We start from the raw sequence: 27,680 nt of genomic DNA on the forward strand, positions 1-27,680 counted from the left end.
GTCCTTCTAGTTGTGGCATGTGGGATGCCGCCTCAGTGTGGCCTGATGAGCGGTGCCATGTCCGCACCCAGGATCCGAACCGGCGAAACCCTGGGCTGCCGCAGCGAGCGCGCGAACTTAAACACTTGGCCATGGGGCCGGCCCCCTGTGGTAGAATCAGAGAAGCACCACTAGCTGTTCTTAGTGGAGGGTTCGTACTGCGCACGAGCAACGCACACAAAGCTGAATGGGTCACAGGGTGAACACATGCAAAGAAAGCTTCAAAAGTGAGGCTGAAAATTTGGAGCGGGAAGCCAGTGACCATTCTGAACAGGGAATGTGACAGAATTCTGCAATGGCAAAATGGCTTTGAAGGAGGCAGAGAACAGGGGAAAGCGGTTGAGAGCCTAAGAATTTATGAAGACCTGAATTAGAGCAGAGGAGGAAAGACTTAGAGACCCTCAGGAGGGACCTTGGAAGAGAAAAGGTGACCAAACCTGGTATCTCAGTGGATTCAAGGAACGAAAGGAGGAAAAGGCCCCTGAGGTGTCAAGCTGTGACTCGCTAGGAGAAGGGCAGATCCACTGAAAGAAAAGATGCTTGAGAGGAAGAGCCAGGGGCAGAAGGGTGATGATAAACATTTTGTTGAGGACAATGGCAGAGTCAAGGGAAACTGGGTCCAAGGAAACAGGCTGGCCCAAGAAGGTGGGCTCACAGAGATGTAAGAGGCATTTACACTGTGACAACAACTAAAGCAGGTGAGAATGATCAGTTCTTAGAAGTTACTCAGAGAAAGAAAAGCCACAGCCCAACAAAGTCCTAGAGAATGCCCATAGTTAGCAGATTAGAAGAAACAGAACCAATAACACAACACCCAAAGCAGTAGCTGGTACTCCAGGAGGGTATGTCTATCCATTGGCCCAAAGAAAAGGGCCAACCCCATAGCCTAGTGGTTACATTTGGCACGTTCCGCCTTGGCAGCCCAGGTTTGGTTCCCGGGTGCAGAGCTACACCACTTGTCAATGGCCATGCTGTGGTGGTGACAGACATACAAAACAGAGGAAAAGTGGCACAAGTGTTAGGTCAGGGCAAATCTTCCTCAGGAAAAAAGGAAAAAAAGTGAGGGTCAATGCCATTGGATTTTTCTAAAGTGCAATGTGATGGCAGAGTATGAAAAACAGAACAGGCTATAAGGGTATCACTGTCCTTAAAACTCACCACCATCTCAGTACGGACTTGCAGCATCACTAGACAAGGCCTGATCAAGGGTTTTCAAGCTTTCACCACCTTGAAGGCTTATTAAAAAATGAGGATGCCTGGGCTCCACCCGGGAGGAGAGAAAGAAGAGTGAGGGGGGCCAAAGCCTGCAAGTCTGACTAGCGTCCCAGGTGATTCTGATTCAAGTTTGATGCTGTGTTGATGCCACCAGGCCACTGGCACTCTTTCTTTCGGAAAGAAGTCATAGCAAACATTTAAATGCCCCCTTGTCCCATCTGAAAAATCTTCTGGCTTTTAATTGTTTGAAAGGACTTTTATGGTTTTCTACTCTCAGAATGTTCATCTTGTTTCAGGTCACTCCTATTTTGATAGACCTCCAAACTGTGACTTCAGTGCCCAATGGAGAAACAGACGCTCACACAGGTGACCTGGGGCCCACACTTTGAGAAACGCCAGACCGGAGCCCCTAACAGCCTCCTGCTTGGTTTTCCAGGCCCCCACCGGCTCCCTTCCCCTCCCTCCTCTGCAATGTAGCCAGCACTTTCTATTGTTGGTTTTTGAAAGTTTCCATGCTCAGCCCTCTCCTCCGTCTATAAGCTTTCCCAAAAGCAAAATTATTCATTTTCTACATCAATTTCCATCTATATGCCAATAAATCCCAGGACTGTATTAAACATATTTAAGTGTCTTTGCAAGCCAGGACTGGGATTTCTCACAGACACTTCAAATTTGACAAATCCAAAACTGAACATATTTTTTCCCCAAATTCTGCCCTTCTTCTTATCTTTCCTAGTTTACTTAATAGTACCACCATACTTGCAAGGTAGAAACCTCAAAGTCATGTTCAACGTTTCTCTCTCACACGTCCAATAAAGCACTAACTGCTAGAGGCTCAACCTTACACAGTCTTCTGGAGGGAAACGAAGCTGACAGTTACTGAGGGCTGACCAGGACCAGGCACGGCAGCAGGCTGTGCACCTGAATTCAATCCTCCCAAACACCTAAGAAGTGACAGTTCCAATCTTACAGAAGAAGGAACTGAGGTTCAGAAGAAATTCACAGAAGGCCGTACAGTTCGGAAAGCGGGGAAACAAGGATCCAAACTCCAGTGTTACTGCAATGCCCATGCTCTCCATGCAACTTCATCTTCCTGTCCAGCTCTGCATCCCTTCTCTCCGTTCCCACTGCCGCACGCCAGCCCCCACCACCCCACCTCGGCTTCTGCAGCAACATGCTCACAGGTCACTGCCCTCATTCCCTGTCTTCTCCGCACAAAATGTCACATTGCCACCAGAACAGATCAGCACAGGTGGCTCCCTTGTTTAAACAAACAAACAAAACCTCACTGGCTTTATTACACAGAGAGTAAGGTGTCACCGTTGCCTTAGCCTGCTAGCTTCCCGACCTTATACCTTTGCTGCTGCCTCTGGGAAACCTCTCCTCATCTCTACCAGGAAGACTCCTTCTCCTCTCTTAGGATCCTTTATGAAGTGCTCATTAACACCCACAGTCACTGGGTGTCAGTGGTTCCCTCCTTCAGGATGACAGATGGAAACTTCCATTAGAGCATTTACCACCAAGAACTGTACTTGCTTTTCAGATCGTATTCCGTTCAAAACTTTTTAAGTAACAGCAGTAGTCATAGTAACTGTTCTAGCTGAATGTTTATTCTGTACCAAGCACTACAGTAAACATTTTACATACTATCTTATGATAACCCCAAAGCAGTTCTATTATGCCTACTTTACAGGAGAGAAAACACAGGCTCCGAGAGGTTAAGTAACTTGCCCAAAGACACACGGTCAGGAAGTAGAAGGGCTGAGATTATATCCCAGGTCTGATGCTTCAGAGCCCTGACCCTCATCTCTATACTATAATACCTTAAAGGAAGAAACCCCCTTGTCACAATCTTTATATTGCCCATCAGCCCCATACACGCACAAAAATAACCAATCATTTTAAAAGACATTTACATACTAACCTCCTCTTCAACCGAGTCAAAAAAAAAAAAAAAATGTCCATGGCCAGAGCAATCATCCAATTTGGAAGGAAATCAACACAGTGGCAGAGAGTGGCACAAATGGACCTCATCTGAAATCCTATGTGACGGGTCATCAGGCCCCCACACATTAGTCATCCACAACTTATTCTTAAAGATCAACAGTAACTCATCATCATTTTGACGACCTGCTGAGGGCCAGAGACAAAACAGAAAATTCTATTCCACACAGAACTTCAACAGCTGAGAAGAAGGGACTCAGGAAGACCACTTAGAAGATAAACAGGCACGCTGAGAATGTAATTTGCACAAGAGGCACTTCCTTCCAACATTTTCTCACTTATTTGGTCTTTGAGAAATTCCTAACAGAACCTACAAAGCCTATTTCACAAAAGGATATGGTTGGTGTCCAGCTGCTGAAACTGCTGCCTGACAGGTTAAGACAATGGAAAGGTTTTAAGCAACAGCAGCAACATGTGATTACGAATTTGCTGGAAACATCTAAATAGGATACTCAAGTATAAATGTATCATATACGAACCTATATATCTATGTTATACCGCCATCTTTCTTAAGCCGGAAGGAAAGATTTAAGTAATCCAGAAGGGGATTCCAGAGAGAGTGAGAAGTGAGTCCTAGGTGCAAAGTCATTTATGTGTAACTAACCTAGATCCAAACAGTATGTGCTTCCTGAAAAGCAAGGCTTGCCTATATAACCCAGAACAGTGCAGGTGAGACTTCTGGCCTCTGCTAAGCTTAGAAAGCTCCAAGATTATTTCCATCATACTTCAACATTATATACTGACAGAGGCATCAATATAAGTGTGGTTCAATTTTATTTCAAATTATTTCTGTCATATTCAGGATGTGAAACCAGAAGTTACACAAGATGGGACTGTGTCACTTTCAATGAAAGAGGAAAGGCTTTGATGAGGATTCGACACTGTAATGAACAGCAGTAACCAAAACATCCAGTCAAGATTAAACTGAAACAGCAGGTGGCGGTTAGGCCATACAAACCCCCTGGGGCTGTCCACTGCCAAAATGTGGTACAAATTTCAGACCTTTACAAAAATAAAACTGGGTCACGCTCAGCAACTTACACAAGTAGGAGCTCAGAAAATGCCATTGTATGAGGATTTATCAAAAGTTTCTGTCCCAAGGAACCTAAATTTTGTGTTGACGCTGTTGTTTAAAGTCAAATCCCCACAGGAAATATGTAATAACGGTTGCCTCCCAAGAAAGAAGCTATGGAGACAGCAGGAGCCAAGGGTGTGGAGAGACTTTTTTTCCCTGTACGACCTTTCTGCCTTTTGAATTTTGTATTGAAAATTCAAAGAATTTTGTGTATGTGGAATAGTAATACAGAAATATGTAAAATAATTATAGAAAAAAGCCCTAACCCAACGGCAAGAAGACAGGGGATGAAAGATATAAGATTAGCGGTTCAACTACTTTGGTTCCAAGAAATAACCCCTGGGAGATCCTTGAGGCAAGAACCATGTCTTATTCATCTTTCTTCAGCATTTAGCACGGTGCCTAGAATATGTTAAGAGCTCAGTAAATACTGACATGATTTAACAGCTCTCTTCCCCCAAAAAGGGCCAATGGAAGGAGGCTATAGTGAGACAAATTTCAGCAGAGTTAAAAAATGACTACTAGCTTGAATTGTCCAAACAAGAAATAGACTGACCAGAGAGAGAAGGCATGTTCACTAGCAGAGGTGCTCGAGCACACGTTAGACGGTTACTTGCCAGGGAATACTGCACGAAGAATGACTGCCTCGGGGAGTCAGACGAGACAAGGGGTTGGCAGGCTTTTTCTGAAAAGGGCCAAATTGTAAATATTCAGGCATTGTAGGTCAAAAGTGTCTGTCATATTTTCTTCTTCTTCTTTACAATTCTTGAAAAATGTAAAAACACACTTGGCTCATGGACTGCACCAAAAAAAACCTCCGGCAGGATCTGACCCGCAGGCTATTGCTTGCTCACCCCAGACTAGATGATGTTTCAAACACGTAATTTTTTGATCCTTTGAAGGTGCCAATAATGAATTTTGTTTTTAGCGAGACTGACACTTTTGGCAAAATCTATTTAGGGGGTAGTAGAGATACGCAAGGAGTGCTGAGGGTGAAGCAGACTGCAAGGCCAGACTCCAAGGCCATATCCGCTGGTCTACAATAAGCACCTTGTAACACTGCAAATACATCTCTCTCAGCTGGTAAATGTAGTCTACACAGAACACTCTCACACACGTCAGCATCATCAAGCAGACGAAGCTCACCTGATATTTACTGAGGCTCATAACATGCGGCAAAGACTACAGCAGTGGCATTCCACATCCTAAACAGGCACATGACCACACCTCTCACGGTTTCCTTCATAGTTTCTCCTGGATCCCTGCTACTGCCTCCCAACTTCTCTAGTGCCATCCTGGTGGCTCTGCCACTCCTCACCGCCACCTTGCTAAAGAAACATCAAGCTGCTTGGTGCTCCTCTGACAAGCCTGCTGTTCTGCCTCTGCAACCTTGAACAAACAGGTCCCTCTGTCTGAAAGGCACCCCCACCCCTGTGACTGCCTGGCACTTTTCAAAATCCAGCTCAGAGGTTAACTGCTCTAGAAAGCCTTCCCAGGGCAGCTGTTCACTCTTCACTCCTGTCCTGCTCCTCCCCTAGCAGCCATAGTTAATCATTTCTGTCTCTAAGCTACTACATTTAGTATTACTGTTCAACTCTGCTTATCTGTCTTTCTCCATCAATCTGACTGTAAATTCCACAAATACAGATCCTGGCTCATATTCCTTTCGACATACCCTAGTCCCTTGCAGAGTGACTCTCAAATGCTACTAAGATGAATTCTAGAAACCTTTTATGGTTACCTTCCACAAGAGAAACAAGAGAAGGAAATAACCCAGGCTTCTGTGATTGGGAGGACAAACTCCAGGCTTACGTGATGGAATATGGAGACTGGAGTAAGAAATCATGAAGCACAGATGGAGATATGCCATACCACTTGGAAAGTCTCTAAACATTATTTTTTTTTAGGACTAAGATCTTAGAGGATAGGAAATACGTGTGAACAAATCAATTTAAAGGAAAACTTACTCAACCAAATACAAAGTAGTAAAGAATAAATCTTTCTTCCTGAAAGTCTTCCCATGATTATATGAGCTAAAAGCCTACATTCCCAGTCTCAAAGTATCTTTCCACAAAAAGTTTATTAATTATAAAGGAGACAAAAATCTGGCAGACACCACCTTAAAGAAGGGATCAAAATTAACATGAGCTGCAACGAGACAAATAGACATTGTGTGCTATCTGATAGAATGCAAGGGAAAGAACATAGCATCTACGGTATGCTGCTGAAAATACCTAATAGCCTGGGTCTAATCGGGAGGACACATCAGATAAACCCAAACTGAAAACATCCTACAAAGTGACTGGCACTGGCTTATAATTTTCAAAAGTGTCAAGGTCTTAAAAGTCAAGGGCAGCCTAAGGAGATGTCCCAGACTGAAAGAGAGTAAAAGACATGATGACTCGGGGCAAAACATGATCCTGGGTTGACATTCTGCTGTAAAGGATGTTACTGGGACAAAATCTGAATGGAGTCTCTGGGAAAAGGGTACATAGAAGGTCTTTGTCTCATTCTTGTAAGGTTTCTGTAAGTTTGAAACTGCTCCAAAATAAAATATTAAGGCAATTTTAGTGCCTGCACACACTCAGCCTATGCTATATTCAATAGGCAAAACCAATCAACATGACAGAATAGTAACTACAGGTGCAGTGGGGCTGTTGACCGGGAAGGGGCAAGTGAGAGCCTCTTGGGGAGCTGGAAAAATTCTATATACCTTGAGCTAGGTGGCGGTTACAAGGCACGTATATACGTAAACATCTATGAGCTGTATATTTACAATTAGTGCACTATACTGTATGTATGTTATACCTGAACAAAAAAGTACAACAGAAAACCCTATATTCAAGCTATATCAATCCTACAAAGAACATTCCTGTATTCATTCAACAATTAACAGATGACCTATTTAAATCTAGCTTTGGTGAAAAGAAATTCATTGCTCTAAATAAGGAGTCTAAATGAAATACCACTTCCATAAATTTCTCTGGCATTTTGTTATTAAAGGTGCTGAAGATGGAAGTATCTTGGCTTTGCTGCCTACAAAATTAACTGGAGCAGAAGAGTTTCCTACAGTGAGCCTGCCCAACCGTTCTCCCTCCATGGGGGACCAACAGGATTGGACACAACAAATATTAAGCCAGTGTAGGATTTTGGGAAATGAAGAAGTAAAACTGGCAGAAAATAAACAACAATCATAGAAATAAAAAATGAAACAGGGGCCGGCCCCGTGGCCGAGCGGCTAAGTTTACGCACTCCACTTCTGTGACCCAGGGTTTCCCTGGTTCGGATCCTGGCTGTGGACATGGCACCGCTCATCAGGCCATGTTAGGGCAGTGTCCCATATAGCACAACCAGAAGGACCTACAACTAGAATATACAACTATGTACTGGGGGGACTTCGGGGGCAAGAAGAAAGAAAAAAAAAAGAAGATTGGCAACAGATGTTAGCTCAGGTACCAATCTTTAAACAAAAACAAAAAACTGTGTTGAGGGAAACTAGACCCTTGGAGGGAGAGCAGAAAAACAGACTAGCCTGACTACACCAAAAAAAATCCCTTGCTATAACTTTTCCGCGTGTGTGTTGTCAGGTTTCTGTTTGCTTGGGGAGGGGTGGGAAGTTTTGAATGGTTCCGAGAAAGGATGCTAAAAGCTAAGGTAGTTGGAAGCCTGGTCTTCAGTCAGATAAACAGGAGTTTGAGTTCTGGCTCCACCTCTCCCTGGCTGAGTAGCCTTGGGCAGATAACTTCATGCCCTGTGCCTTGATTTCCTCATCTACAAAATAAGGATAATTATACCCAACCCAGGAGGTTGTTGGAGGGCTAAAGGAGAAAGTGTATGATGTGCCTGTTACAGTGCCTGGCCTACAGTCAGCAGTGAATAAACAGTAGCTGCTATTACTTTCTCTTGTCACCCCCGCCCGACTAGCCAACAGTGCCTGACTCATGCGGTTGCCCTTCCCATGCTCACTATGGAAACTTTCTCTGCGTGAAGCTCACCTCAGTGAAGTCTCCCCACCCTCAAAGGAGCACTGCAGTCACAGCAGAGGTTTAATTAAAATGAAACGGATGATCTCCTCCTACAGGTCATCAACGGGAAGTCCAGAGGAACGAGTTCTAAGGAGTTAGGAGTACTCGGTGTTCAATTTCTCTGAGGCCATGTGGGGCCATTCACTTCGCAAAAGTGCCAGAACAACTGCAATTTGGCCCTAAAGTACCTTCTCTGGGTCAAAATGGAGCACACAGAGCAGGCTTCTGTTCTCGTTTTCCCAGCTGTGGGGCTGCAAGCTCTGGCAGTCATTAAAATAAGCACCAAACCACGTGGCCAAGTCCTGCTGACAAACAGAACATGTTCTTAGCTGCTGATGGGTAAAAAGGAGGTAGAGATGGGCAGGAGTGGAGAGAGGGCCCCTGTGACAAGTGGAACCAATGCACATTTTTGTCAGCTAATGATGCTTCTGCAACTTCTTGAGTTTTGGAAATAATTTGCGAGGCTGCTAAAGAGGGAGATTTAAAAAGCTTTCCCTCCAAAATGAGGGGGAAAAGTTCCAAACTTAGAAGAAAGATTAGACTTTACTAGAAGATGAAAACTCAGGACTCCTACAGGGGAACCAGCTGGGTAGAGACGCCTCAATTCCTTTTATAAGTTGCATTAGAGTCAAGATGCCCCTGAGCCAACTGACGTCTCCACAAGACACCAAACCACACAAAATGCCTTTCTGTGCCCATGCCTGTTAGGCGGTACCAGCTGATCCATAAGCAGGCACGACAACTGCGACCATGGACAAGTTGTCTCCCCCGCTCCGTGTGAGCCACCTCTACTCTTAGAGAATCGACAAGATTTGCTTCTTCAGGAGGTCAATCGGGGAAGCGGCAGTCACCTCCAGTCTTCAAACTGAAACTTCAGTCTCATTGGTTACTTCTGGGAGTTGTTTTTCTTTTGTTTTCTGTCTTCTATAATAACCTTAACCATCACAATCTGCTCCCGTTCAGCGTCAGTTTTTGAGAATGGATGCACTGGGTACCAGCTTTGTGGGGTGTGGCAAGGCTGTGAGGGAGTGACAGTGAAAGCTGAGAAGATCTGGGAAAGAGGAGAAAGAGACAAGACAAGGAAGATGGAGAACAGCATGCCTACTTCGCAGTCCTTTCTTTTACCTCCACCAATCAACAGTGTTACCTTGGTCCATTCTGCACACGACGGCCAGCCCCCTGGATTCACCTGAATCACTGGGGAGCCCTGATGTGCGCCAACAACTAAAATCTGTGATGGTTCCCTAAAAGCTGGCTGAATAACAGAATCTCTGTGGTTCTCCTTTCTGGTCATCTTTAAGGGGTCCTGGAAGACGTGAGAGGTGCTGAAAAATTGGGCCGAGCAAACACTTGATTTCAGATTTTCAAAATACCTGATTTCCAAAGATGAGAATAAGGATGTATTCTGTAGCCCATTGGACAGAAAATTTGCTCCCAAGAAAGGTGTCATGTAGGCCATTCTAGTCCACGTGGCACTTCTGTACAATTAGAAAATTGCACCCTTGGGAGCCGGCCCCGTGGCCGAGTGGTTGGGTTCACACACTCCACTTCGGTGGCCCAGGGTTTCGCTGGTTCAGATCCTGGGTGCAGACATGGCACCGCTCATCAAGCCATGCTGAGGCAGCATCGCATGTACCACAACCAGAGGCACTCACAACTAGAATGTACAACTACGTCCTGGGGGACTTTGGAGAGAAGAAGAAGAAGAAGATTGGCAACAGATGTTAGCTCAGGTGCCAATCTTTAAAACAACCAAAAAGAAAATTGCACCCCTTCCTCAAGACATTTTACTTTCTTTTCTTAGAAAATTGCTGTAATATATTAAGTTAGCTCAAGACATTTTACCTTTGTCTGCAAGAAAATAGTCATTACAAAAAATACACCCATGACGCCTATGATCTAAATGGAACCCCTTTGGATGTGGCCTCTTGTGTAATGCACAACCTGCACAAATGTATACAGCATCCTTGAGTAATCAGAAGAGGCCGCTATGATTTCTCTAAGAACAAGTCATGGAAGAGTAGTCACAATTCTGCCTGATCACAGGAAAACCAGAGACACAGAACCTAGGATATTTGGACTTTAGCAAGGTCTCTGACAAAGCTACTCCAAGATAAAGAAGTAAGAATTGGATACTGACATAATTAGGGGAATTAAGAACTGGCAAAATAATCTTATTCAAAGAATGTTGGGTAAGGAATGAACTGATGTTAGTAAGAAAGGAGCTAACAGTGATATGTCTTTGGTCCTGTCTGATTTATTTTTATTTTATTTATCTAAATGAATGAATATTCATCAATATTTACTAAGTATTCCATGTGTGCAGAACCTTATGTAGGAGCTTACAGCAGGGAAACACACACACAAACAAAAATATTCAATAAAGTATTCTGATTACCACATCTTAACCGTGACTTGGATAACAATACAGGTTTGCTTATCAATTCTACACACAACATGATGCAGAAAGGGACAGGCAATATGACAAATATCAAAAATTCAGAATAAGTGACGTCAGTAACATGGCAGAGCGAGCAGTTTTCTTTGTCTCTCCCCCTTCGAACTACAACTAATTGGACATTCATCGGTCAACTAAGGATATCCACACAGCATCTGAAGATGCCTGAGATACCTGTGCTGCTATACATCAGAAGGTGGATGGACTTCCCCCCAGAAGGAGGTGGAGATAGATGAAAACTCTCTGACCCCCAGATAGCGTAGTACCTGCAAGCGACTTTCTACTGGCTGACACACTCACAGCATCACCACGGCACCAAAGGCGGGCGTCCGCACACGGCGGCGGCACAATGGTGGAAATAGGTGACTAAAGCCCTACCTAACCCCTCCACGATTGCTCCATACCCCAGTGGGAAAATCCATGGTCCCACAGCAGCTGCAGGGACAGCCTCTACTCAGCATTAGTGGAGAGGCCCCACTCAGCATTCAGAACACTGGGAGGCCCCAGGAACAAAAGGAGCCCGGCCAAGCAGCAACCCACCAGCCAGCCTCCTCTAACACTCAAAGTCCTGCTGTGGCCCCAAGGGGGCAAGGGAGACCCAGAGAAACGTGTGAGTGGGCAGTGGCAGGTTGGAGTCCCAGCGAGTCTGCTCCATGGTCCAGTGGGAAAATCCACAGTCCCTCAGCAGCTGCGGGGAAAGCCTCTACTGGCATTAGCGGAGAGGCCCTGCCCAGCATTCAGAACGCTGGGAAGCCCTGGGGCAAAAGGAGACAGCAGGTGCAGCAACCTGCCAGCCACCTCTAATACACAAAGTCCTGCTGTGGCCCTAAGGGGGCAAGGGAGACCCCGAGAGACCATGTGAGTGGGCAGTGGCAGGTTGGAGTCCCAGCAAGACTGCTCTGCGTCCAGGGGTAAAATCCATGATCCCACAGCAACCTCAGGGAAAGCCTCTATGCAGTGGAGAGGCCCCACCCGGCAATCACAAGGCTGGAAGGCCCTGGGGCAGAAATAGCACAGCTCTGTGAGCTAACTACAGACTGCAGTAGATACCCATAGCTCTGCTGTGGCCCATAGTGGACAAGTGAGGTCTTGCGGGCTCTGATGGTGACAGAGCTGCAAATCTAGGTGAACCTCCTCCCAGCTGCTGTGAAAGCCTGTAACACCACTGCAGACCCTAAGGAGGGAGCATGTCTAGGTGGTCTGTGACAGCAGGCACCAGCAACCCGAGGTCCCCTTGCGATTGTCCCCACAGCTGACGAGAGACCCCACAGGGCCACTGTGATCCCGAGGAGGGGTCCAGGTCTGGTCAACAACAACTCACAGGGGTCCTGGTCAGTGCAGATTACACAGCTGCTTCCTGCCCTCCGCCCTGAGACGCAGCAAGTGGAAGCAATAACTCAACTCTATCTATATGCGGAGGCACAAATCCACACCATAAAGCAGTATGAAAAAATATATTAAATCTCCAGAAGTAAAATGACAAGTACCCAGAAAACAACCCTGAAGACACTGAAATCTATAACCTAAATGACAATGAATTCAAAATAGCCATCATTAAAAAGCTCAATGAGATAAAAGAGAATACAGATAGACAACTCAATGAGTTCAGGAGCTATGTCACAGAAGAGCTTGATGCTATAAAGAAGAACCAATCAGAAATGTTGGTGATGAAGAACACAATGGAGGAGATTAAGAAAAATCTGGACTCTCTGAACAGTAGGGTCAATAATATCGAAGACAGAATTAGCAATTTGGAAGATAGGAATATAGAAATGCTACAGATAGAGGAGGAGAGAGAACTAGGACTAAAAAGAAATGAAGAACCTCTCTGAGAAATATCCAACTCAATTAGGAAATGCAACATAAGGATTATAGGTATCCCAGAGCAGGAAGAGAAGGAGAAGGGGGCAGAAAGCCTGTTCAAAGAAATAATGGCTGAGAACTTCCCAAACCTGGGGAGAGAGATGGAACTCCAGGTGACAGAAGCTAATAGATCTCCAAACTTTATCAATGTAAGAAGACCAACCCCAAGGCATACAGTAGTGAAGCTTGCAAAAGTCAATGACAAGGAGAAAATACTAAGGGCAGCAAGGCAGAAGAAAATAACCTACAAAGGAACCCTCATAAGGCTGTCAGCAGACTTCTCAGCAGACACCCCACAGGCTAGAAGAGAGTGGAATGATATATTCAAAACTCTGAAGGACAAAAACTTGCAGCCAAGAATACTCTATCCAGCGAAAATATCCTTCAAATATGATGAAGAAATAAAAACTTTCCCAGATAAACAAAAGTTAAGGGAATTCATTGCCACAAGATCTCCCCTAGAAGAAATGCTCAGGCAAACACTCGTACCTGAAAAAATAAAAAAAGTAAAGGGGTTATAAAACCCAGAGCAAAGGAGATAAGTAGAAAGACAAAATCAGAAAGTTGCAGCTCTCCATGAGAACAGGTTAGCAAAGGCTAAGTATAACATTAAAGATAAAAGGAAGGGAAACACATAGAATAAATATAATCCTGTCATTTTAACAACAAACTCACAACACAAAAAGGAAGAAAAAAAGTCTGACAATAACAACCTAGAAGGGGAAGAGGAGAGGGATGGGCTTAAACTAAGGAAATAAGAGGCTATCAGAAAATGGACTATCTCATCTATGAGATGTTTTGGGTTTTTTTGTTTTTTTTTAAAGATTTTATTTTTTATCTTTTTCTCCCCAAAGCCCCCGGTACATAGTTGTATATTCTTCATTGTGGGTCCTTCCAGTTGTGGCATGTGGGACGCTGCCTCAGCGTGGTTTGATGAGCAGTGCCACGTCCGCACCCAGGACCCGAACCAACAAAACACTGGGCCGCCTGCAGCAGAGCACGCGAACCTAACCACTCGGCCACGGGGCCAGCCCCTCTATGAGATGTTTTATACAAACTACTTGGTAACCACTAAACAAATATCAAGAATAAAGATACAAATTACAAATAAGAAGAAAGCCAATATAGAAAACTACCTACCTGAATTGGTAGTCCAAAAATCATGGTACGAGAAACAAAGGAAAATCAAGAGAACTAGAAAACAAGTGACAGAATGGCAGCATTAGGTCCCCACATTTCAATAATCACTCTAAATGTAAATGGATTGAACTCTCCAATCAAAAGACACACAGTAGCAGGATAGATTAAAGAACAAGACCCAACAATATGCTGCCTCCAGGAAAAACACCTCAGCCCTAAAGACAAACACAGACTCAGAGTGAAGGGATGGAAGACAATACTCCAAGCTAATAATGAACATAAGAAAGCAGGTGTCACCATACTTATATCAGACAAGGTAGACCTCAAAGAAAAACAGATAAAGAGAGACAAAGAGGGGCAGTTTATAATGATAAAAGGGACACTCCACCAAGAAGACATAACACTTACAACTATATATGCACCCAACACAGGAGCACCAAAGTATGCAAAGCAACTATCAACAAAACTAAAAGGAGATATCAACAACAATACAATAATAGTAGGGGACCCCAGCACCCCACTAACACCAATGGACAGATCATCCAGACAGAAGTCACCAAGGAAATTATAGAATTAAATGAAAAACTAGACCAGATAGACTTAATAGATATATACAGAACACTCCATCCAAGAACGGCAGTTTACACATTCTTCTGAAGTGCACATGGAACATTCTCAAGGATAGACCATATCTTTGGAAACAAAGCAAGCCTCAACAAATTCAAGAGGCTTGAAATAATATCAAGCATCTTTTCCGACCACAATGCTATGAAACTAGAAGTCAACTACAAGAATAAAGCTGGGAAAGGGGCAAAAATGTGGAGACTAAACAACATGCTACTGAACAAACAATGGATCATTGAAGAAATTAAAGAAGAAATCAAATATTATCTGGAGACAAATGAAAATGAAAACACGCCACATCAACTCCTTTGGGACACAGCAAAAGTGGTCCTAAGAGGGAAATTCATTGCAATACAGGTTCACCTCAATAAACAAGAAAAATCTCAGATAAGCAATTTCAAACAACACCTAACAGAATTAGAAAAAGAAGAACAAACAAAGCCCAAAGTCAGCAGAGGGAGGGAAATAATAAAAATTAGAGCAGAAGTAAATGAAATTGAGACAAAAAAGACAGTAGAAAGGATCAATGGAACAAAGAGTTGGTTCTTTGAAAAAATAAACAAAATTGACAAACAGGTTCACTAAGAAAAAAAGAGAGAAGACTCAAATAAATAAAATTAAAAATGAGAGAGGAGAAATCAGAATGTATACCACAGAAATACAAAGGATCATAAGAGAATACTATGAAAAACTATATGCCAACAAATTGGACAACCTAGAAGAAATGGATAAATTCTTAGACTCTTACAACCTCCCAAAACTGAAGCAGGAAGAAACAGACAATCTGAATAGACCAATCACAAGTAAAGAAATTGAAACAGTAATCAAAAACCTCCCCCAAAATAAAAGTCCAGGACCAGACGGCTTCTCTGGAGAATTCCACCAAACATTCAGAGAAGATTTAACACCTATCCTTCTCAAACTATTCCAGAAAATTGAGGAAGATAGAGCACTCCCTAACACATTCTATGAAGCCAACATCACCGTGATCCCCAAACCTGACAAGGACAACACAAAGAAGGAAAACTACAGGCCAATATTACCGATGAACATAGACGCAAAAATCCTCAACAAAATTTTGGCAAACTGAATACAGCAATACATTAAAAAGATTATACACCCTGAGCAAGCTGGATTTATCCCAGGGACACAGGGATGTTCAACATCTGCAAGGCAATCAACATGATACACTACATTAACAAAATGAGAAACAAAAACCACATGATCAAATAGATGCAGAGAAAGCATTCAACAAGATCCAACATCCATTTATGATAAAAACTCTCAATAAAATGGGTATAGAAGGAAAGTACCTCAACATAATAAAGGCCATATATGACAAACCCACAGCCAACATCATACTCAATGGACGAAAACTGAAAGCCATCCTTCTGAGAACAGGAACAAGACAAGGGTGTCCACTCTCACCACTCCTATTCAACATAATACTGGAGGTTTTGGCCAGAGCAATTAGACAGGAAAAAAAAATAAAAGGAACCCAAATAGGCAATGAAGAAGTGAAACTCTCGCTGTTTGCAGTCGACATGATCTTATACACTCCAAAGAAATCCATAGGAAAACCCCAAAGAATCCATAGGAAAACTTTTAGAAATAATCAACAACTACAGCAAAGTTGAAGGGTATAAAATCAACATACATAAATCAGTAGCATTTCTATACTCTAACAATGAACTAACAGGAAAAAGATCTCAAGAACACAATCCCATTCACAATTGCAACAAAAAGAGTAAAATATCTTGGGGGTAAATTTAACCAAGGAAGTGAAAGACCTATACAATGAAAACTACAAGACCTTCCTGAAAGAAATTGATGACGACATAAAGAGATGGAAAGACATTCCATGCACATGGATTGGAAGAATAAACATAGTTAAAATGTCCATACTACCTAAAGCAATCTACAGATTCAATGCTATCCCAATCAGAATCCCAATGACATTCTTTACAGAAATAGAACAAAGAATCCTAAAATTCATATGGGGCAATAAAAGATTCCGAATTGCTAAAGCAATCCTGAGAAAAAAGAAGAAAGCTGGAGGCATCACAATCCCTGACTTCAAAACATACTACAAAGCTACAGTAATCAAAACAGCATGGTACTGGTACAAAAACAGGTCCACAGATCAATGGAACAAAATTGAAAGCCCAGAAATAAAACCACACATCTATGGCCAGCTAATCTTCGACAAAGGAGCTGAGGGCCTACAATGGAGAAAAGAAAGTTTCTTCAACAAATGGTGCTGGGAAAACTGGACAGCCACATGTAAAATAATGAAAATTGACCATTCTTTTTCACCATTAACAAAAATAAACTCAAAATTGACCAAAGACCTAAAGATTAGACCTGAAACCATAAGGCTTCTAGAAGAAAATATAGGCAGTACACTCTTTGAGATCAGTATCAAAAGGATCTTTTCAGACACCATGTCTTCTCAGACAAGGGAAACAATAGAAAGAATAAACAAATGGAACTTCATCAGACTAAAGAGCTTCTTCAAGGCAAATGAAAATAGGATTCAAACAAGAAAACAACCTACTAATTGGGAAAAAATATTTACAAGTTATATATCCAACAAAGGGTTAATCTCCATAATATATAAAGAACTCACACAACTCAACAACAAAAAATCAAACAACCTAATCAAAAAATGGGCAGGGGACATGAACAGACATTTCTCCAAAGAAGACAGACGGATGGCCAATAGACACATGAAAAGGTGCTCATCATCACTAATCATCAGGGAAATGCAAATCACAACTACACTAAGATATCACCTTACACCTGTTAGAATGGCAAAAATAAACAAAACAAAAAGTAACAAATGTTGGAGAGGTTGTGGAGAAAAAGGAACCCTCATACACTGTTGGTGGGAATGCAAACTGGTGCAGCCACTATGGAAAACAGTATGGAGATTTCTGAAAAAATTAAAATTAGAAATACCATATGACCCAGCTATCCCACTAGGGGGTATCTATCCAAAGAACTAGAAATCAGCAATTCCAAAAGTCCCATGCACCCCTATGTTCATTGCAGCATTATTTACAATAGTGAAGACATGGAAGCAACTGTGCCCATCAACTGATGATTGGATAAAGAAGATATGGTATACACACACACACACACACACACACACACACACACACAATGGAATACTACTCAGCCACACAAAAGGATAAAATTGTCCCATTCACAACAACATGGATGGACCTTGAGGGTATTATGTTAAGTGAAATAAGCCAAATAGAGAAAAATGAACTCTGTATGACTCCACTCATAGGTGGAAGTTAAACATGTAGACAAAGAGAACTGATTGATGGTTATCAGAGGAAAGGGGGAGTAGGAGGGTGGGCACAAAGGGTAAAGGGGTGCACCTACAACATGACTGACAATAATGTACAACTGAAATTTCACAAGGTTGTAGACTACCATAATCTTAATAAAAAGTAAAAAAATAAAATAAAATGAGTAAAACAAAACAAACAAACAAAAAAATTCAGAATAAAAAAGATTCTGACTGCCTGAAATGACAGGCCTATTTTAACAAGATTAAAAATTTCACAGAGGTAAATAAAAAATCTTAAATCTCAGGCCCAAAAACCAACTGGACAACAATGCAGTCTGATACACTGAAGGCAGGATGACAGACAGAAGGGGACAGCTTCATGAGCCAGAGAGAACCCAGTACAAATCCCACCTTTGCTACTTCTAGCCACACAACCTTGAGCAAGTCATTTAACTCCTCAGAGCCTGCTTCCTCATCTGTAAGATGGGACGCCACCTACATTGCAGAATTATTGAGAGGATTCAGTTAGAAAATGACGAATCTGGCAAAGAGGAGGCACTTAAAAGTAGAACTAGTATTATCAACAAAACGTGTAACAAAGACACGGGGGTTTCCATTTCGTTATTCCTTCAATAAACATTTACATTATGCACTAGTCCCTGTGCTATATTTCAGGAGTCACTGGCAAATAGCTATGGTCCCTGTCTTTAAGGAGCTATCAGTTTTGAGGGTAAGACAGATCAGGACTGACTGTATAGCAATTTGTGGGTAAAACCAGTACAGTTCAGTGTCATAAGTGTTTGTATAGGGTATTATGGGAGGAGCAAGGAGGGACATATAAATTAGAATGAAGAGGGAGTGATGTTTCCCACAGAAATCCTTAAGCCAAGGCTTTATTTTTTAAATAGAAGGGTTTTTTTAAGTTATTTTTGTTTGTTTGTTTCCTGAGGAAGATTTGCCCTGAGCTAACATCTGTGCCAGTCTTCCTCTAATTTGTATGTGGGTTGCTGCCACAGCATGTCTACCAACGAGTGGTGTAGGTCCATGCCCAGGAACTGAACCTGGGCCGCCGAAGCAGAGCACACCAAACTTAACCACTAGGTCACTAGGCCACGAGCTGGCCCCAACCTTTGAGCCAAGGTTTTAAAAAAAAACTGCTAGTAGATTCTCAACAGGAACGCTATTAGCATGTTGGGTGGGACAATTCTTTTTCATTTGGAACTATCCCTGCACATTGCAGGATGTTTAACATTCCCAGGACCCTCTTAATAAGTGCAGTAAAGCCCTCTGGTCCTTGTCACAATGTAAAATGGTTCCACACACTTCCAAATGCCCCCATGATGGTTGGGAGAGGGGAGTGGTTGGCAGCACCACCCCAAGCAGGTGGGGAGCGGGGACACTCCAGGCAAAGTGAGGAAGCTGTCTCAGCTCCAATTACAGAACCATCCCACGGCCTCTGCACAAGCTTGGAACGTTTTTATCCACCCATACGCCCACCATCTACTTAACTCCTTTTCTCCCTTCGAATCTCAGCATTGAGCATCACTTCTGGGGGAAGGCTTCTCTGACTCCCCCACCTCCTGCTTAGGTCAATTCTGTAACACACCCCCAAAGAGCGCCACGTCCCTCCCCTTCATAGCACGCGTGCTGTTATTTCACATATACTCATGAACGTCAGTCTTCCCTACAAGAATAAAAGCTCCATGAGAAAGAGATCACATCTGTTTTCCATTTTCCTCCATTCCCCAGCATTTGACTCAGACCCAGCACCTCAGAAGCGCCCAATAAATACTCGCTGATGGGTGAATTGATGAACAAAGGAAACAGCATGGTATGTTTGAGAAAATACAAACAGTTCTTGTATGGCTAGGAGTACTCTCATATGCGGTAGAGAGGCTGGAAACCATGCTGGAAAAGTAGGCAAAAGCCAAATCATAAAAGGCCTTCTATGATCTACAGATTCATAGTTAGCAAAGATCGGTATTTTAGAAAGGGCACTCCAGCACCAGTGAGGGCCAGAAGGCTGAGGTGGGGCAGCCAGCTGGAAGCTGCACAAGAATATAAGCAGGAAGCGAGAAGGGCCTGAAGTAAGGCAGCAGGAGAGGAAATGGAGGAGAAAGTGTATCAGGCAATATCAAGGGCAAGGACATAGAATAAATCCGATGACTGCCTGGGCTGGGAAGGAGAAAGGGAGGGGTGGTATGAGAGAGAAAGGTCCAAGGTGACTCTCAGGGTTCTGATGGGAATAACCAAACGGCAAAAGGGGAATGAGAGAGATCAAAGAGTGGAGAAAGAATTGCAGGTTTGGAGGGAAGATGATAGCTCAGTTTTGGGTCACTGAGTTTGAGGGTTGGCACTCAAGAGGGATCTGGATCCAAGGTACAGAGCAGGGGTCCCCGGACATAAACGAGAGTTGACGCTGTGAGTGAGAACAACACAAGAGTAGAAAGGAGAGCCTCAGAGAAAACTAGCATTTAAAAGACAAAAGGAGGAAGAGAGCCCACAATGAGAACTGAGGAGGAAATGGCCAAAGATAATACAAAGCAGGAGTGGTTTTCATAAGGGAAGGAAGATCAGCAATATCAGATGTGCTGAGAATTCAAAAGATAAGAAAGTAAAAGTGTTCAGGAGTTCTGGCACATGGAGTTCTGATGACTTTGGGGAAAGCAGTTTGAGAAGAGGGGTGAGGAGGCAGAAACAGGATTCCAGCAGACAGACGACAGCTTCAGGAAGTAGACATGGCAACTCGTCCAAGAAATGCAGCTGGGAAGAGGCTGCATGATGGGTGGGGTACAGCAGAGGTTAATGCGAGGGTTTTTGCTTTTTTCCAAGATGGAAGTAAGCGGAAGATATTTAAATGAGAAGGGTTGATTAAATAGGAAAGAAACCAAACAAACAATGGGATCAAGTCCTGAGGAAAAGGTGGAGATGGAATCTCAGCACAATAAAGCAATTAGCCTTAAGACAAACACCAGTTCTTTCATAAATTAGGATAGAAGGCAAAGTGATGGGGTCAGCAGGAGATAAATCTGTAAACCAGAGAAGAGAAAGCAGAGGAGTCTTAACAGAAGACTGCAGCGTGGTGAAGTCAAAAGCAAGGGAGGAGGCCGAGGAGAGGATGGCCAAGGGAGCTGCCCAAGCAGCTGCCCACACGGAGAGCCAGCCAGCTCTCCAGACGGTGTCAAGAGCAACATGTGTCTCCAACAGAGCCGGGCAGGGCCTTAGGTACCGCAAGCAAAGGACAGTTCTGCTCTGCAGTGTCAGACTCCTGGAGCAAAGAGGACCTCCTTTCTACAGCACATACGCCAAGAGACTGTCAAACAGAAACAGATTCAAAGGAGGGTAACCAGAGCGAAGAACGTGTGAGGAAATCCCAAACACAGGTGATCGTTCTGGGGCTGGACTGAGGCTGAATGAACCGGTTGTCAAGCAGTCTTCCAAGGCCATGGAGATGCATACTGTCTACCCACTAACAAAGCAGCATCTATTTAATCTCCCTTGAATACACAATTGGGCCTTCCTTACACTGGAGAGAGGTGGGGGGATCAGGAGACAGAGAGAGGAGAGGAGGAAGCCATTAGTGAACTTCAGTACATTGGACTTCCAAATAAAATCTCAGAGGTAGTCAGGGATAACCAATCAGGGACCACTAATCAAAGAACTTTATTATCACTTATTTCCATGTGGAGGATTCATTCCTCCCCGGCCCCCAATATCCTGATTCCTAGCTCCCTCCTCTCCTTGCCATCCAATCAGTTACCAGTCCAGCAAAGCCCTCTTCCTTTATCTTTCAAATCCATCCACCCCTCTCCATCCCTACAGCCACTGCCTCGGGTCAGGCCTCCCTCCCAAGACAATTGGACCACTGAGACAGTGCCCTGGCTGGTCTCCCTACTGGTCCTGCCCTATTCAGCGTAATTACCACATTGCTGCCTGGGTAATTTAAAACAGACGAGAACATGTCATACCCCTGTTCACAATTCTTCAGTGTCCACTCTCCACCCCTACGCTTTCAAAATAAAACCCAATTTCTTAGCACGGCAATATTAACTGCTATAGTTTACTGTTTACCATCTACCAGTGCCAAGTGAGTAATATATACCATCCCATTCATTTCACAGCAACCTTGGAAGGTAGACTATATTTCCCCTTTTTATAGATGAGTAAACAGGAGTTCAGAAAGAAGTGACTTGCCCAAGGTCACAAAACTAGTCCAGTGGAAAAACCAGTATTGGCACACAGGTATCTTAGATTCCAAAGTCTGTGTTCTTGACATGCTGTTGCCTGCAAGGCCCTTTGTGACCTGCTCCTTTCCTTTCCTGTCACTCTTATCCTGCACTCCACTCCAACTCGGGTAAACGACTCACAGGGCATGCATTCTCACCGACAGCCCTTTGCTTGCACCAATCCCAACCCAACGTCTGCAATATCACCTCACCTCCCATCCCTCTTCACCTGATTGAGCCGGCTCCTCCCTTAGGACTTGGAGAAAGCACCATCTCCTGCCAGAAGCCTTCCCTGATGCCTCAGCCTGACTTACGAGCATCCTAAGGCCTCCTCTGGCAAACCTCTACAATAGCTTCAGACCACAGTGCTGTTGTCTATGTCTTGACTTAAAAAAACAGTAAACTCCTTGAGGACAGGGATGTGTATCTTACTCATTTTTGTATTTCCAGCTTGCAGAGCAATGTCAGGCACACAGCAGAAGCTCAATAAATATTTATGCTTATTCTCTATTATGAGAAGCTGGCTGTGAACAGAAAGAGGATCTTGTGGTTGAATTCGAGCCCTGTACTCAGCTCCTTAAAGGGTTTCGAAATCACGTCACATGAGGGGCAGGGAGGAGTTGGCCAAGAAAAACGGATGGGGAAGTGGAGACGTCCTAGGCAGCTGAAGCAGCAGAAGCAAACGTGACACACTACCTGTGAGCTGTTTAACAAGACTAGAGCACAGAGTTGGGAGATGGAGGAACCACTGGGCAGGACGAGCCTTCACAAGTGTAGCTTTTTCTTCATTCGGGTGTTAGGTCAAATGGCACCTCCTCAGAGAAGTCACCCCTGATCAGCTGGCTTTAAAAACAGCTCCCTCTGCTTCCCCCCAGTTACTCTCGATCCTAATGCTGTTGCTCTTTTTGTAGCATCTATCGGGATCTGCAACATCTACCAGCCATTAAAAGTATCATATTTATTGACAATCACTGCAACAGTTGCTGCCACCACTACCATCAAAAAGTAGGCTCCGTGAAACAAGGTTCTTTTTGGTCTTACTTTACTCCCAAATCCCCAGTGCTTACAATAATGCCTGGCACATAACAGACCCTCAAATATTTGTTTCATTCACTCATTCAATAAATATTTATTGAGCCTATATAATATGCTAGGCACTGTTCTACACGCTGGGGATATAACTACAAATAAGACAAGATTCTCAGGCCTGTGGAGTTAGGGTGGGTAAACAAACTAAATGAGCTTAGCCTGGAAAACAAAAGGTGGAAAGAGGAAGACAAACTAGCAATTCAGTGGAAGGGGTGCCCAAGAGCCTGAGAGAGGGACCACCAGCTGAGATTACTGGGGAACAGCTTTCAGCTCAAGAAACGACTTTTTAAGGGTCAGAGCTGGGGGCAGACCAAGCAGGAGTAAGACCCAAAGTAGTGAGCTTGCTGTCACTTTAGAAATTTAACGAGCGGGCAGGGGTGTCAGAGATGAAATCCAAGTCTTCAGTGGGAAAGGGAGCCTGGGACCCGGAGGTCCCAAACCGGCAGCCACAGAAATACCTGGTTTCAGTTGCACAGAGTTTAAAAGTTTTTTTCAAAAATCGTATTAGTCACCAGTGTTTAGAAATTGAGATTGCACGTGCATACACACACACACAGGAGTTCTGGGTTCATTGCTTCAATCTCATGTTAGTATTGTGCTTATAAAACTCAAATCAGTAAAAACCAATTTGACACTAACATAAAATTTTCTTACACCCACATTTACCTAACCTGACTGTTTAAGCATTAACGTTTGCAGACCCTGGACCAAAGCAAGGAATCGAGAACCCTGGCTCAGAAAAGCCCCTGGAGTTTACTTCATTTGCCCGCCTCGCTCCCCAAATGAGGCGTTATCACCCCCATATTACAGATGAAGGAAGAGAGGCTCGGTGATGGGAGGGATGCGCCACAGGCACACAGCAAAGCCAGGAACGCAGAGCCAGGAGGAGCCCCCAGGCGTCCTCTCCCCCGGGTCCCAAGAGCGGGGACGCTGGGCACTCCCCGCCAGAGAGAGGACAGGAGGGACTGACAGGTAACCAGCAGGAGCGTCCCAGCCCGAAGACCCCGACTGAACTGGTATGAGGGACTCGACTGAAGGAGGGCGAGAGCCTGCGTCGGCGACTCCCTAGAGAGAGGCTGCCCAGGCACGGCCAGGGGAGGATGCTGAGACCCGCCGTGACCCTCGCCCGCATCGCCGAGCTCGCCCCTTCCCGCCAGCCCTCCAAAGCAACACCGCAGCAGCCCGCTGCTCCCTCACCGGTGCGGCTCACTTACCGCCGCCCAACTTCCGGCAACCGCAGCGTCGTCCGCGGCGCGCCCCGATGACGCAACGCGGTCCCGCCCCCGCCTGCCGGGCGGGAGGAGGGACGGTGCGCACGCGCACACGGAGCCTCGGGCCGGCCTGGTAAAAGAGCCCCTAGCACCAGGCAGAGTGGGAGGAACTAGTCGTGGGGAGGGCGGGGCATCGGGAGCTGGGCACGGCCCCCTGGCGAGACCCGAGATAGAGACTGTCTGTCCCTGATCAGATGTGGGAATGTGTATATGCCCGTCAGGCTTTTCAGAAAGTGCTCCACGTTCTTTCTTTTTAGAGGATGACAGGAATTATCATCATTTCCATTTTCCAGGAGCGGCAGAATCAAATTTATCACAAGACGGCTAGAAGGCCGGTATGGACAGACAGGAGATGAGAATTTTAATACGTAAAGGTCGTTGAATGTCGACAGTGACCAACTTGCTCTTCCTAAACCAGGCATTGTTCCAATACCTCCCTGCTGTCAATGAGATAAAGTTATTCATTCTAAATTATTTATTGAGCATATACTCTGTACCAAGCATTGAGAGGTGTTGAAGATACAATAGTGAGTATAAACTTAACCTGACATATAAGGCCATTCACAAAATGACTGACGTACCTCTTATGATATTAATATTACTTATGATAACAAGAGTAATGACTACTATTTATTATCTACCATGTTTTCAGGGTTTCACATCTCTAATTGCCACAAAAATCCTGCGAGGTAGACATTATACTATCCCCATTTTATATATGAAAGAATGGAGGCTAGGAAAGGTTAAGAGGCTCGTTGAAAGTTAAAGAGCTTTGGGGCCAGGATCCTAATTGAAGCCTGTTTGACTTAGTAAGGAGATACTTTATTCTAAAGGATTCTTGGGGGGATGGGGGGTACTATTGCGATAGTGGATGGAATATTGCAATAGGGAGACCACTCTGACCAAAAGATCTGCAAGTGTCTTGAGGGTTAAGCAAAAAGAGTTTTTCTTCTGTAGGGAAGAGAGAAGGAGGCTAGAAAGAACTGGGTGTGTGGGAAAGTGAGAAGAAAGGGTGGCTTGATTGGACAGCAGTAAATCAGAGGATGTTTTACCTTGAAGCCAGCGTGTTCTCAGGAGGGGTTGTATGCGGGCTCCAGCCTGCCCGTGGGTAAAAATCAAGGAGACTGGGGGACTGAGAGAAGCTTAACTAAAGTTGGTTAACAGGCATTTTGTTCCCATTGATCAGTAGAGACAAGTCGTTCAGCTAATCATTTATAAGGCAAAGAATAGGAATTTAGGACTGTGTCTGGCCTTGCCTCAGGTGAACAAGGGAGGCATTCATGAGTTTGATCTAAGTCACACGGAAGTGATGTTTCCTTGCAGTAAACCATTTCTGAAGCACAGAAGGGGGGTGTGGAGGGGGGATTTCTTAACCACTGTTGTTTTTCAAGAGCACGGGGCTCAGGTAAAATTCAACATTGTCAACTCTTCCCACTCTATCAGGCTTCTCTCTTGCCACTGCTCCCTCAGACTGCATGCTTGGATCACACTAAGTTAACTCCGGTGTTTGGGTTTTTTTTCCTTTTTCTCCCAAAGCCCTCCAGCACGTAGTTGTGTATTTTTTATTTGTGGGTCCTTCTAGTTGTGGCATGTGGGACGCCACCTCAGCATGACTTGGTGAGCAGTGCCATGTCCGCGCCCAGGATCCGAACTGGTGAAACCCTGGGCCGCCAAAGTGGAGCACGTGAACTTAACCACTTGGCCACTGGGCCAGCCCCAACTCTGGTGTTTTAAGCACTCTCTGCTCTTTTCTCTCTCCATCCCGGCAATACCCTCACACTTCCTCCGCTTATGTAACCCTTTCCCCATCTTCAAAATCCAGTTGAAATGTAAGTGAATATTAGACAAAATATTGATGGAAAAAAGAGTGCATATGATTCCACTTATGGAAAGATCTAGAATCAGCAAAACTAAATCATAGTGAGGTATATGGGGAGGCATAAAGGGAGGCATGGTCTGCAAAGGGGCATGAGGAACTTTCTGGCATGATGGAAATGTTCTATATCTTGATTGAGATGGGGATGACATGGGTGTACACATTTGTCAAAACTCATCGAACTCTACATTTAAAATAGGTGCATTTTACTGTATGTATTTAATGTAATAAATTTGATTTTTAAAAAACCCAGTAGGGATGTTACCCCCTATGTGAAGGCATGCCTGACACCCACCCACCTCTAGGCTTCACTCTATTAAAGTTTGATGAGGCTAGGTTGACGTTAGTTCTTTTTCTCTTTTTTTGTGAGGAAGATTGGCCCTAAGCTAACATCTGTTGCCAATCTTCCTCTTTTTGCTTGAAGAAGATTGTCACTGAGCTAACATTTGTGCCGATATTACTCTACTTTATGTGGGATGCTGCCACAGCATGGCTTGATGAGCGGTGGTAGGTCTGCACCTGGGATCCGAACCTGCAAACCCTGGGCCACCGAAGTGGAGCACGTAAACTTAACTGCTATGCCATTGGGCCAGCCCCTGAAGTTAGTTCTTTTTAACCTTGTTTCCCCTGCTGGACTTCGAGATCCTTATAATTAATACCTTTTGGAGTTTCTGCCAAGCTCACGATGATTCTCCCTTCTCTGGGAACTGCTGGTCCTCCAAGATGTGCCACCTGGCCCCCCACCTCCCTTCAGAGTTGACTGCTGCAGAAGTGGACACAGGATGATTCTTCACCCTGAGCTTTGGACTTTTCAACTGATGCTCATAAAAAATAGGAACCGGAATAATTCATGTTGGTCAATGGCAGTATCCTAGAGGGAACTTGCTCGAATTATGACTGCTGAGCTTCCTGTGGCTGACTTGGCTCAAGCTCTTCCCGAGGCAAGGTCATCCAAAATGTTACTGGATTCCACAAAACACCCCAGTAGCCATTCACCAAGCTGGTTTCCGTCACTTGCAACCCTGAAGTAGCCCCATAGAGTTGAAACCATATCATGTTGTTCCCCATTGTCTCCTAATGCCTGGCCCAAGAAGTGTTCAACAATATCTGTTAAATTAAGAGATGAGGTCTCGGCATCCCAAATAGATGGTCACTCAAGTCACAAATGTGGCCTCCTTGTTAGCAGGAAATTAGGGAGGCTCGGAGCAGAAGACCTGCCCCTGCTGCCCAGGACGGGGGAGACAGGACACTGAGGCACTAAGATGCTGTAAGACCAGGAGCCACAGGCAGAGAATGTTCTCAGAGGCAGCATGACAAGGAGGCCCTTGACACTTACTCAAGACCACAACGATTCAAGTCAATCCACTTGCATCCCTTGACTTGCAGCTCAGTTGAGAGCACACACTCCCCACAATGGGAACTATATGCCACGTCCGTCCCCTAGGCTTTGAAAGGCCAAGAAATTGTGGAA

At 44.3% G+C, this 27,680-nt stretch overlaps 1 protein-coding gene across 12 annotated transcripts in view; it reads right to left on the reverse strand.

The window, feature by feature from the left end:
* The window catches only part of ATG7 (autophagy related 7), a 350,405-nt gene that overhangs the window by 240,259 nt on the left and 82,466 nt on the right, over window positions 1-27,680 (reverse strand). For 4 of the 12 annotated variants that reach the window (XM_070574742.1, XM_070574736.1, XM_070574733.1 and 1 more), the window contains exon 1: window positions 22,406-22,525. The exons of 2 other annotated variants lie outside the window; for them this stretch is intronic. The gene's annotated coding sequence lies outside the window, so the exon portion shown is untranslated. Of the gene's footprint in view, window positions 1-4,889; window positions 5,020-22,405; window positions 22,526-24,276; window positions 24,430-27,680 lie in introns of those variants that run through there. 6 more of the 12 variants (XM_070574741.1, XM_070574730.1, XM_070574739.1 and 3 more) reach the window with 4 other exon arrangements.

This window comes from Equus przewalskii, chromosome 15 (genome assembly GCF_037783145.1).
Source record: "Equus przewalskii isolate Varuska chromosome 15, EquPr2, whole genome shotgun sequence".
In the NCBI taxonomy this organism is placed as follows: Eukaryota; Metazoa; Chordata; class Mammalia; order Perissodactyla; family Equidae; genus Equus; species Equus przewalskii.